The sequence below is a fragment of the Apium graveolens genome, chromosome 6, assembly GCF_009905375.1.
Source record: "Apium graveolens cultivar Ventura chromosome 6, ASM990537v1, whole genome shotgun sequence".
Classification (NCBI taxonomy): Eukaryota; Viridiplantae; Streptophyta; class Magnoliopsida; order Apiales; family Apiaceae; genus Apium; species Apium graveolens.
Window position 1 is genome coordinate 64,155,814 of NC_133652.1, and position 13,857 is coordinate 64,169,670.

The window sequence follows — 13,857 nt, forward strand, 5'->3', positions numbered from 1 at the left end:
CCTGGGGTGGCGTTGCTAAATGCGGTGAAAAAAAAGAAAGTATTCAAGGATTTGTGCTGATTATGGTTATTCGTTCATCCCCTTTACTTTCTCTATTTTTGGGGAGTTAGATACGGAAGCGTTGGATGTTGTCTCGCGTCTCAAAACTCTTTCCATTATTCACTCTAATGCTAAGAGTGGTGTTTTTTTCATAGGTTAAGCTTTTGTATTCAGAAAGGGGTGGGAGCGCAAATTGTGTCTCGACTCCCTTCTAATTTTTCGAGTTAAATTATTGAAAAAAAAAACTATGTTCTTTAAACAAAATAAAAAAAATTAAAATATAAATTTGATTATATAAAATGACAACTAAAACATGTCTTTTGTATTAACAAAAGACTAACTTTGTACCCGTGCGATGCACAGGCTATTTGTAAATTGTTAATATAAATATTTAATTCTAATTTTATTTATCCTAAAATATTATTTTAATTAAATTTAACTGCAATTAATTTTATAAATTAAAATTTATAATGTACGCATAATATTTAAATTTATGTTATGTTTTCAAAATAAGATTTTTTATTTAAATTTTTATCAATTTTATCGATAGTTGTATCTCATATATTTATTTATCTTTTAATTATTTTATTTTTCCTAATATATTATTATTATTAAATTTCTTGCATTGAAAAAAATGAATTAATTGTTTTTACTTTGAACTTCGGTACATCAATTTAAAGTGTGTGTGAGAAAGATAGTTGTCTTAGTTATTAAATGATGTTTTGGTTTCAAAATGATATTTTTTATTTATATTTTAAATTATTTTGCCTGTAGTTGTATCTCCTACTTTTATTTATCTTTTAATTATTCCAATTTTTCTAAAATATTATTTTATTTTGTTGTACTTTGAACTCATGTAATTTCTGATTTATTAATTAATTGATGTAACTCTTTTGTATATTTATTATTTATGTATTTGTTCTTTTTATATGTTTGTTTGTTTCTGTAGTTTTTTATATTTGTTTAGGGCTTTTATTTTAAATAATTACATATTATACATTTTGTACAAGACATGCATGTGCCATAACAAAACTAAATCAAATTGACAGCCGTAAGTAAGTTGTATGATAATCTAAGTTTGCATTCTGTATTGTATCACTTAAGTATGTAAAAATGTAAATAGATTAGATTGAAGTATTTTTCTGTAAACAGTCTTAAGCCTAAGAATAAACTCTGAAAGAAGATCATGAAGATCATAACTCAGAGAAAGTGTGAAGAAGTTTGGAGTTAAATAAATCTGTGTTGGGGAAAACATTATAAGTCAAGAAATCTACAAGTCACTGATTAAGTGTTATAGAGAAGTCATTCAAAAACTCCAGAATAACTTATCTAGAAGTCAAGAAAAGCTTATAGAGAAGTCTCAGAGATGTCAACAAGCCAATTCGAAGACATGAAGATTGGAGATATCAAAAAATCATTTCTTCACTAGAAAATTATGAGATATCGACAAGTCATTTCTTCACTAGAGAACTCTGAGATATCGACAAGTCAAAATATCACTAGAGAACTCTGGGATATCGACAAATCATTTCTTCACTAGAGAACTCGGAGATATCGATAAGATAAATGAAGACACGAAGATTGGAGACCTCGACAAGTCTAATTCTCTTATAGAGAACTCAGAGACTTCGATAAGTCAAAACAACTATAGAGTAATAAGAGATCTCGATAAGCCATTATACTTATCGAGATGTCGAGTTCTCTACATAACAAAAAAGAGATCTCGATGTAAAGCTCAAGTACAGAATGCAGAACAGTTAAATATCCAAGATTATCAATCAACAAACAAATCAATCACTGATTTGAAAAGTCTACAAAAAGCAGTTTAAAGAGTACAAGATCAAAGGCCAAGATTAACTGACAAAATAAAGTCACAGACATGTGTTAGGGCGAAAACACACGCTAATATTCACGCAAGTATACGCGTTCGCAAGTAATATAGAATACTTTCTAGTTCGTTCCCACAGAGACTCAGACTAATTTATTGTCTAATTAAACTCACTCACCAATGTATGATTACTTCTCAATGTTAAGACACTAACACTTAGAATTGTTGACTAAATATTAACTACAATTAACTACTTAATTAATCACTTAATTAACACTTTAAATTATCAATAATAAAACACTCATGAGATCACAACTTCATTACTACTTCCTTCAATAGTCATTGTTAATTCCTTTAGCATGTGACAGTGATGATATTAATCGAATAACAGGAAACTGATAGAAGCCAACTTTCATTGTACTAATACCATTCTACCAAACATCCACAATTAAGATAGAAGTTGAATAGTCATCAATTATGTTGAGTTCCTATATGTCTACAGAAATTGACAACACAACGATTTAAGCACAAGTTACTCCTTTTGATTACATAGGGCAAATAAAACTGTTAGAGTTACCCACTAATCATGCACAACGTACATGAACCTATGCTAGCATGACAAGTTCTAAATCTCAAGATCCACTGTCGCTTCACAAGAGATTAACACCCTATCTTATATGTTCGCGACGCACATAAGACGAATACGCACAACCAATACTAGATATCATACAATCATCACACACTAAAGTATTAAATAATTAACTAAAGAATTCCATAGTAAATCCGTTGCAACCCCATGATCACGATTAGCCCATAATAGCACTTATCGTCATCATGGGTTCATATGAAATCATGATAAATAAACACAAGAAAATAATAACTAAACTAATTATATTAAATAAGAGTACGTCACAAGAGTAAATAGGTTCAAAGTAAGAAAACTAGCATCCAACGTTACAACGAAACAAGAATCACAAGAAAATATGCTTCCTCTTCGTTGCTGTGTACTAAAACGGTCTTCTTCCTTATCTCCTTCGCTCCTTGCGTAATACCACGATCCTCTCTCTTGAAAACGTCTCCAAATCTACTTATATAATAGTCCCATAAAACTCAGATTACATAGAAGTGGAAACCAAACAGAAATAGAAGTCCTAAAATAAATTATCTTTTTTTCCAACCCTGCGCGGCCGCTCAGCATAGCTGAGCGGGCGCTCAGCTTCCTGCGCGGCCGCTCAGCATTGCTGAGCGGGCGCTCAGGACCCTTCTGGAAAATTCCTGAGTTTGCTCCGTTTCTTCGCCGTAATCTGCCCATTTCTTCCCTTTCTCAATGATGAACACATGCCAAGGCTTATTCTTGATGATTACTCCTCCGAAATGCAACTAATACCATGAAATGCATAAACACTAGAAAAACGCATCAAATACACAAAATACTTGATTTCAATGCACCAATTTAAGCCATTTTAAGATGTTCTATGTGGTATAAAATGCCACTTATCACACCCCCAAACTTAAATCGATGCTTGTCCTCAAGCGTCACAGACTCAAAAACAAATAAAAACATGCATGAATGCAATCTATATGAAAATGCAACGATCCCCCTTACTACGAACGAACCAACCAAATTGCAACATCTCAACAAATGCAGTTAGACGACTAAAGATCAATAAACTCATGCAAACGAACATACAGCCAGAAACGTGGTGTGTGCAGATGCTTAACAGATATGCTTCGGAACTAGACCAATTATTATGACTCGACTATCCTCAAGGCAATCACATGATTATACAAAGAATAAAAATTCTAGGCACAAAGTGACATACAACACTACAAGAATTCTGGAGCTTATTACGGAATCATGCTTTTTATTCACAACACAAATGCTTATTTGACCGTGCAATGAGTGAGGTCCACAAAAGACTTATACAATGGTATCCATGTAACGGGCGTTAGGTTAGCGGATCCCAGACTCTAAAAGCCTTAGGTCACTAGGCACAAAGTCCCCTAAGAACTTAATAACTCGAATACCAAAGAGCCCACTCATGATCAATTATGCATAAACACCACAAAAATTATTTTATATATATATATATATATTTTATAAAATTTCTGAGCAATTGCGTTTCGCTCCATCTTGCTCAACCCTAGACTACTCGCACAACATGCGAGCCGGCTACTAGCCATTTGACGCCTAGCCACAACTAGCAACAAATTCCATTTTTTACTCCAATTTTTTTTCTTTTTCATGCCTTTATCACTAAGAACCTATTATCGCATTCTAAGCATAATAAATAGATTAACCTCGAAAACAATCAAATCATAACAACAATCTAGCCCTTACGCATTCTCTAAGACTTAGTGGAATTACAAGTGCTTCTAGCATGCATATCAACCTACACGACTTAATATCACTTTAATGCTATCACTACACTCACATCAATATCACAATTCAGTCGATAAATCATCGCAAAAGGGATCATGGTAAATGCATGAGCTACATGACATGATAAACAAATAAAGCTATATAAAAAAAACTATATGGCATAAATTATGCAACTATATAAACTAAATTATCATGAATATGCAGCTATATGACACACACACAGTATTCCTTAACTACCACCCCCAAACTTAAAATCTTCACTGTCCCCAGTGAAGGTAGTAGAAAGGAACACAGGGTATACCTACTCGGAGTCATCATCATCATCACCCTCAGTGGGTGGAGTATCAGGCGGTGGGTATGCAGAGTCCTCACCAAAAACTGGCCACTGGATATCAGCTCCAAGGCCCCGAAAAGCAGTCCCTAACGCAAGGGTGAGCTCCTGAGCAAACCTGCTCTGCGTCTCGTACATGGCATTCATCCGCCGTGAAAGCCTCCTATACTGGGTATCAGCCATCCCAGCACCATCCTGAGCTCTCGAAGAACCAGCCTCATCACGCCCAGGCCTAGCCATAGTAGCACCTCGTGCTGGACGCCCTTCTGGAAGATGATAACCCAGCCCATGCTCCTCGGGCTCACCACCGGTCCACTCTTGCATCCCATTCAGAGTCCCAGAATCAATTGGAGCTGCCGGCAACTGCAACTGCTCATGAGCCGGCCAGTTCACTCCTACTGCTCGGCACAGCTTCGTAACCGTGGATGCATAAGGGATGTTCATATGCTTAGCTCCCCTCAAAAACTTCAGAATTCCTTGGTAGATAAACTCACCAAGGTCCATATAGTACTCCTCATTAAGAATTCCCCACAACAACTGTGCTCTCTCAACTGTGACCTCGTATACATGCGAAGAAGGCAAAATATTAGCACAAATAAATGCATTCCATGCACGGGCATACCTGTTCATAGCGATCGCCGGGAAGTGACGATACTTATTAGTGCCGGTCTTGAAGGTCCAAACTGTGCCCGGCCTACAGAGAGTCACACAAATCAAATCCAAGTCAAAATCCTCAGCAGTCTTCTCATTCCAGTTCTCCTCCTCGGGCTTCCTCTCTCGCTGTCTAATCACACGGCGAATCGCCGCAGGGTGATAATCAACCGTCAGCCCTCGGACCACAGAAAACCCATTCTTTTCGGCCTTCGCGTTCGCATAGAACTCGCGAACCACGCTCATCGGCACTGCTTCGGGCGACTCACAAAAAGTTATCCACCCCTTCTCTGCAATCATGGGTAGCAACTCACCATCCCTCCCCGATGGTAAAAACCCTCTCTCCTTCAGAATCGGCTTCCCCAAAAGCCTAGTGTACTCCTCCTCCGCAGCTCTGTCAGTCAACCGAGGCCTTGCAACAGTACCCCTTGATGAATCAGCAGTAGGGACTGTGCTGCTGCTATCAATAGTTCGTGCTCTCTTGGGTGCCATTGATTCTCCAATAAAAGTGTTTAAGAACTGAGTTTTGGTGCTTGGGAGAGAGTTTAAGTGTAGGAAGTTTGTGGGAGATATGTAGGATATGTGTATGTATATATAGGGTGTGGAATAGGTTAAATTAGATTAGGGTTGGGGATTAAGGGTTAAAATGATGGGGTAGTGGGAACAAATCGTGGGTTTATGGGCTAAAATTGGTTTTTTTTTCTGATTTTTTTTCTTTTTATGAACTTAAAAATTTTTCTGGCAGTGGACCCCTGAGCGGTCGCTCAGCAAAGCTGAGCGGGCGCTCAGGGGTTCACTGGAAAAAAAAATTTTCAGCCCCGTTTTTCTGATTTTTTTGTGTTTTTGGATAGGTTATTAACTTCTAAGGGTTCTTGTAACAACAAATCATGGGTTGCCTCCCACGCAGCGCTTCTTTTTCGTCATTAGCTTGACGTTGCGTACCTTTCTCAAGTAGTCAACAAAATGGCACTAACCACTTCTCGGTTTGCCATGTCCCCATAGTAGTGCTTCAAACGCTGACCGTTAACCTTGAATGCTTGGTCCGGATCATTCTCAAAAATTTCCACCGCTCAATGTGGAAACACAGTTTTGACAATAAAAGGTCCAGACCACCTCGATTTTAACTTCCCAAAGTCGGAGACGAGAGTTGAATAAGAGAACTTGTTGCCCCGGCATGAATAACTTAAGATGTAGCTTCCTATCGTGCCACCTCTTCACCTTTTCCTTATACATTTTGTTATTCTCGTACGCTTGAAGTCGAAATTCATCAAGTTCATTAAGCTGAAGCATTCTTTTCTTACCAGCTGCATCTAAATCCAGGTTCAACTTTTTCAATGCCCAGTAGGCCTTATGCTCAAGCTCCGCAGGTAGATGACATCCCTTACCGTACACCAACTGAAACGGGGACATACCAAGTGGAGTTTTGTATGCTGTTTTGTAAGCCCAAACAGCTTCATCGAGCTTTAAAGACCAATCCTTCCTTGACGGGCAAACAGCCTTCTCTAGAATGCGCTTGATCTCTCTGTTAGACACTTCCGCTTGACCATTTATTTGCGGATGATAGGAAATAGCCACTCGATGATTCACATTATAACGCTGCATCATAGAAGTGAACTTACGGTTGCAGAAATGCGACCCTTCATCACTTATGATTACCCGAGGTGTTCCAAACCTTGTGAAAATCTGCTTATGAAGAAAATTTAGCACTGCCTTTGCATCATTTATCGGTAAAGCTTTGACTTCTACCCATTTTGAGACATAATCGACTGCCAGCAAGATGTACTGATTATTGCAAGACGAGACAAAAGGCCCCATGAAATCGATTCCCTAAACATCAAAGACCTCGACTTCAAGCATCACATTTAACGACATCTCATTCTTTCTCGTCAAATTTCCCACTCTTTGGCAACGATCACACCTTAAAATAAACTGATGAGCATCCTTAAACAAAGTAGGCCAGAAAAAACCTGCTTGCAGAATACGAGCTACCGTCTTCTCACCACCATAGTGTCCACCATAAACCGTAGAGTGGCAGTCTCGTAATATCCCCTCCGTCTCACATAACGGGATACATCTCCTGATGATCTGGTCAGCTCCCTGTCTAAACAAATATGGTTCATCCCACATATACCACTTCACCTCATGCAGAAACTTCTTCTTTTGAGCTGAGGTCAATTTATGAGGCATTACATTGCTGATGAGATAGTTTACAATATCTGCAAACTATGGTTCTTCCTCCTGAACTGCAAACAACTGCTCATCCGGAAAAGATTCATTGATTAATGTCCTATCTTGTGAAGTAGAATCGGGATTCTCCAACCTAGAGAGATGGTCAGCTACTTGATTCTCAGTACCTTTTCTATCCTTGATCTCTAACTCAAATTCCTGAAGTAAAAGCACCCAACGAATGAGTCTCGGCTTCGAGTCCTTCTTGGAAACCAGATAGCGAATGGCCGTATGATCAGTGAATACTGTTACTTTAGTACCAAGTAGATAAGATCGAAATTTCTCGAAACCAAAGACTATAGCCAAGAGCTCCTTCTCAGTAGTGGTGTAGTTCATTTGGGCCCCATTTAAGGTCTTACTCGCATAGTAGACCACATGGAAGAGATTTTTCTTGCACTGTCCCAGAACTGCACCTACCGCATAATCACTCGCATCACACATCATCTCAAACGGTTCTTTCCAATCTGGTGCTGTAATAACCGGTGTAGTGATCAAACTCTTCTTGAGAGTCTCGAATGCCGCCAAACATTCATCATCAAATTTGAAAGGCACATCTTTCTCAAGCAAATTGCACAACGACTTAGATATCTTTGAAAAGTCCTTGATGAATCGCCGATAAAAACCCGCATGACCAAGAAAACTACGGATTCCTTTGACAGAATTAGGTGGTGGAAGATTTTCAATGACTCCCACCTTGGCCTTGTCCACCTCCAGACCCTTGTTAGAGACCTTATGCCCAAGAATAATGCCTTCACGCACCATAAAATGACATTTCTCCCAATTGAGCACCAAATTAGTTTCCACGCACCTTTTGAGTACGGCGCGAAGATTATTCAAACATTCATCATATGAATGTCCAAAGACGGAGAAGTCGTCCATGAACACTTCGACATTATTTCCAATCATGTTAGAGAATATAGCCATCATACATCTCTGAAAAGTGGCCGGTGCACCACATAACCCAAACGAAACTCTGCGAAAAGCAAACGTGCCAAATGGACAAGTGAAGGTAGTCTTTTCCTGATCCTCTGGTGCAATACAAATTTGATTATACCCAAAATAGCCATCCAGAAGACAAAAATACTCATGACCAGCCAACCTGTCAAGCATCTGATCAATAAACGGAAGAGGGAAGTGATCCTTCCTTGTGGCTTTGTTCAATTTTCGATAATCCATGCATACTCTCCATCCTGTAACTGTTCGAGTGGGGATGAGCTCATTCTTTTCATTTGCTACCACAGTGATACCTCCTTTCTTAGGTACACATTGTACGGGGCTCACCCACGAACTGTCAGAAATAGGATAAATGATGCCTGCATCCAGCCATTTCAGAATTTCTTTCTTCACCACCTCCTTCATGATAGGATTCAGTCTGCGCTGCTGTTCAACAGTCGGCTTACTACCTTCCTCTAGCAGAATTTTATGCATACAATATGAAGGACTTATCCCCTTGATGTCTTCTATGGTCCATCCAATAGCCGATTTGAATTCTCTCAAAATCCTTAAGAGCTTGTCTTCCTCACTACCTGAAAGGTCAGATAAAATAATAACAGGTAAAGTAGATGCATCACCTAAAAAAGCATACCTCAAGTGTTCAGGTAATGGCTTGAGCTCCAAGGTAGGTGCTTCCTCTATTGATGGTTTGAGCTTTCCTTCAGCATTCTTGAGGTCAGAAGTACCAAGAGATTCAAACGGCATGTCCAGCTTTCACTTCCAGGGAGAAGCGTTCAGATATTATAATTGCTCGTTGCCATCTTCATCATTGCTGTCAAAATCCCCCACTAAGGCCTTTTCCAATGCATCAGACATTAGCATGCGATCGAGTTCCGAAGTAACCGCAGAATCAATCACATCCATTTTTAAGCATTCCTCATCTTCTGTAGGGAATTTCATTGCCTTGAATACGTTGAAGGTCACGTCCTGATCTTGTACCCGCATAGTAAGTTCACCTTTTTGTACATCTATCAAGGTACGGCCAGTAGCCAAGAAAGGTCTTCCCAATATTATGGGAATCTTCTTATCTTCCTCAAAATCCAGAATAACAAAATCTGCAGGAAAGAAGAGCTTATCCACCTTGACTAGCACATCCTCCACTATGCCCCTTGGGTAAGTAATGGAATGATCAGCCAATTGTAGAGACATGTATGTGGGTTTTGGATCAGGCAAATCCAACTTTTTAAAGATCGACAACGACATCAGATTAATGCTTGCTCCCAAATCACAAAGGCACTTGTCAAAAGTCAACTTGCCAATGGTGCAAGGAATGGTGAAGCTACCTGGATCTTTCAGTTTTGGTGGTAACTTTTGCTGCAGAACAGCGCTGCATTCTTCCGTGAGAGCAACGGTCTCAAGGTCATCAAGTTTCACCTTCCTTGAAAGAATACTCTTCATAAACTTCGCATAACTAGGCATTTGCTCCAGAGCCTCAGCAAAAGGTATATTGATGTGAAGTTTCTTGAACACCTCCAGAAACTTACCGAACTGTCTATCCAGCTTTTATTGCTGCAATCTCTTAGGAAAAGGTGGTGGAGGATAGAGTTGTTTCTCCCCTGTATTACCTTCAGGCAGAGTGTGTTCAACAGTAGTCTTCCTTGGTTCCGCCGCTTTCTCCTTTTGCTTAGCTTCTTCATCTCTAATTTCAGCTTCTCCTTCTTTTACCTTTTCAGCATCAGCAACTTTTCCAGACCTTAAGGTGATAGCCTTGACTTGCTCTTTAGCTTCCTTCCTGCCTGGTACTTCCGTGTCACTGGGAAGAGTGCCAGGTTGACGATTGAGCACTGCATTGGCTAATTGACCGATTTGATTTTCCAAGGTCTTGATAGAAACCGCCTGACTCTTGCATAACAGCTTAAGTTCCTCAAAATCAGCACTAGTAGGTGCAGCTGCACTTCCCTGTTGAGGATATGATTGCCTTTGAGCATACTGCTGTGGTTGCTGGAATCCAGGTGGGTTAAACTGTTTACTCACTCCTTGCTGATATGGTGGCTGAATAGCATTCTGATTATTCCCCCAGCTGAAATTTGGATGATTTCTGTTATTAGGATGATAGGTCGCTGGCACAGGCTGCTGTTGTCGCTGATAATTATTCACATACTGAATAGATTCGTTGACAAGAAAACACTGATCCGTAGCATGAGAACCTGCACAAAGCTCATAAACCATAGCTATTTGATTAACTCTATATGTAGCCAGAGAATCAACCTTCATTGACAGCGCTTGAAGCTGTGCTGCAATAGCGGTGGCTGCATCAACTTCCAGAATACCTGCTACCTTACCAGGCATCATCCTCTGAGTTGGGTTTTGATGCTCATTTGCAGCCATAGTCTCGATAAGATTATAAGCCTCAGTATAGCTTTTAGCCCATAAAGCGCCTCCAGCTGCTGTATCGAGCATGGGCCGAGATTGGGCCCCCAAACCATTATAGAAACCCGTGATCACCATCCAATCAGGCATTCCATGATGTGGACACTTTCTCAACATTTCCTTGTAGCGTTCCCAAGCTTCGCACATAGATTCTGTAGGTTGCTGCGCAAACTGAGTAAGAGCACTCCTCATAGCAGCAGTCTTTGCCATTGAATAAAACTTCACCAGAAACTTTTGCGCAAGATCTTGCCATGTAGTGATGGACCCAGCTGGTTCAGAATGTAACTAGTCCTTAGCTTTGTCCCTTAGTGAGAATGGGAAAAGCCTCAGCTTGATAGCCTCATCAGTCACTCCATTATACTTAAAAGTGCTGCAGATCTCGACAAAATTCCTTATGTGCATGTTGGGGTCTTCAGTCGCCGCTCCTCCAAAGGAAACAGAATTCTGCACCATCTGAATAGTGCCCGGCTTGATTTCAAAGGTGTTAGCTTGAATGGCCGGATGAAGAATGCTTGACTGAATGTCATCAATTTTTGCCCGAGAAAAGTCCATGAGAGCTGGATCAGCTTGAACAATACGATCACCCATGTTTACTGGTTCTTTTCGCTCAGTTCCTGAATCCGAATCTTCAAAATCTAACTTCTCCGGAATATCAAAAACTTCGTATGTCTCCTCAGCTGTATCTAAAGTCCTCTTGCGAGTACGAGAACGAGTTTGCATAAACGCTTGCTAAAGTACCTGAAACACAACCGGAAACAATAAGTAACTACTACGTCCTAATCACTGAGTCCTAATGACCAATGATGGTAAGTACATAAACTAAACAAATACGCCGAGTCCCCGGCAGCGGCGCCAAAAACTTGTTAGGGCGAAAACACACGCTAATATTCACGCAAGTATACGCGTTCGCAAGTAATATAGAATACTTTCTAGTTCGTTCCCACATAGACTCAGACTAATTTATTGTCTAATTAAACTCACTCACCAATGTATGATTACTTCTCAATGTTAAGACACTAACACTTAGAATTGTTGACTAAATATTAACTACAATTAACTACTTAATTAATCACTTAATTAACACTTCAAATTATCAATAATAAAACACTCATGAGATCACAACTTCATTACTACTTCCTTCAATAGTCATTGTTAATTCCTTTAGCATGTGACAGTGATGATATTAATCGAATAACACGAAAGTGATAGAAGCCAACTTTCATTGTACTAATACCATTCTACCAAACATCCACAATTAAGATAGAAGTTGAATAGTCATCAATTATGTTGAGTTCCTATATGTCTACAGAAATTGACAACACAACGATTTAAGCACAAGTTACTCCTTTTGATTACATAAGGCAAATAAAACTGTTAGAGTTACCCACTAATCATGCACAACGTACATGAACCTATGCTAGCATGGCAATTTCTAAATCTCAAGATCCACCGTCGCTTCAAAAGATATTAACACCCTATCTTATATGTTCGCGACGCACATAAGACGAATACGCACAACCAATACTAGATATCATACAATCATCACACACTAAAGTATTAAACAATTAACTAAAGAATTCCATAGTAAATCCGTTGCAACCCCATGATCACGATTAGCCCATAATAGCACTTATCGTCATCATGGGTTCATATGAAATCATGATAAACAAACACAAGAAAATAATAACTAAACTAATTATATTAAATCAGAGTACGTCACAAGAGTAAATAGGTTCAAAGTAAGAAAACTAGCATCCAACGTTACAACGAAACAAGAATCACAAGAAAATATGCTTCCTCTTCGTTGCTGTGTACTAAAACGGTCTTCTTCCTTATCTCCTTCGCTCCTTGCGTAATACCACGATCCTCTCTCTTGAAAACGTCTCCAAATCTACTTATATAATAGTCCCATAAAACTCAGATTACATAGAAGTGGAAGCCAAACAGAAATAGAAGTCCTAAAATAAATTATCTTTTTTTCCGGCCCTGCGCGGCCGCTCAGCTTCCTGCGCGGCCGCTCAGCATTACTGAGCGGGCGCTCAGGACCCTTCTGGAAAATTCCTGAGTTTGCTCCGTTTCTTCGCCGTAATCTGCCCATTTCTTCCCTTTCTCAATGATGAACACATGCCAAGGCTTATTCTTGATGATTACTCCTCCGAAATGCAACTAATACCCTGAAATGCATAAACACTAGAAAAACGCATCAAATACACAAAATACTTGATTTCAACGCACCAATTTAAGCCATTTTAAGATGTTCTAAGTGGTATAAAATGCCACTTATCAACATGAACGATTTGCAAAGATACACGAAGTCATAAATAAAAGTTTTGGTTAACTTAAAGTAGGGTTTAGTAGATGTAATTGCATGCTGTGTAAAACCAGTGTTTACTGTTCTATAAAGTAAACACTGGATGCTTTATTTTAAAAATACAAATAGATCTAGAAATTCTTGTAACTCTCAAAAAAGAAGCTGAGTTCTTAACATACCAAGAACCCAGAAATTTGTAGCAAAACACTAGTTTGATTTTTATATAAAATAAGTGAGTTTTGAAAGATAGTGTGTTCATGTGCATGCTTTATTATTCCTGTTAAAGCATATTATCTCTACAAGACAGATTACATTGTTCACCATTCATAACAGTTCAAAAAGCCATTAAAATTATCTAAAACACATTCACCCCCCTCTGTGTTGTATTCATTATCTAACAAGTGGTATCAGAGCTGAATCTAAAAGCAAACAAATTAAAGATCTTGGAAGAATGAATACAGAGAAACTTAGCAGTATCAAAATCCCTACTTTTGACAGATCTAATTACACACTATGAAAAAAGAAAATGATGTTATTCATCAGGATGACCAATCCATTATACATTCAGATCCTCAAGAATGGGCCTTTCACTCCCATAATAAGAGTTGAGAAATCTACAGATGGAGACATGGTCATTCCAACACATTATGTTCCTAAAGATCCTTTAGAATATACTGAACCTGAAAAAGAAAAAAGTCTCTCTGGATAGTGGCTTGCAGCTAATC

At 38.8% G+C, this 13,857-nt stretch overlaps 1 non-coding gene across 1 annotated transcript; it reads left to right on the forward strand.

Moving 5' to 3' along the window:
• The first annotated feature begins 10,909 nt into the window (after nt 1-10,909).
• On the forward strand, nt 10,910-11,016 carry LOC141669386 (small nucleolar RNA R71). Its single transcript, XR_012553672.1, has one exon. It is a non-coding gene; the product is annotated as a small nucleolar RNA R71 (small nucleolar RNA).
• The last annotated feature ends 2,841 nt before the right edge of the window (nt 11,017-13,857 follow it).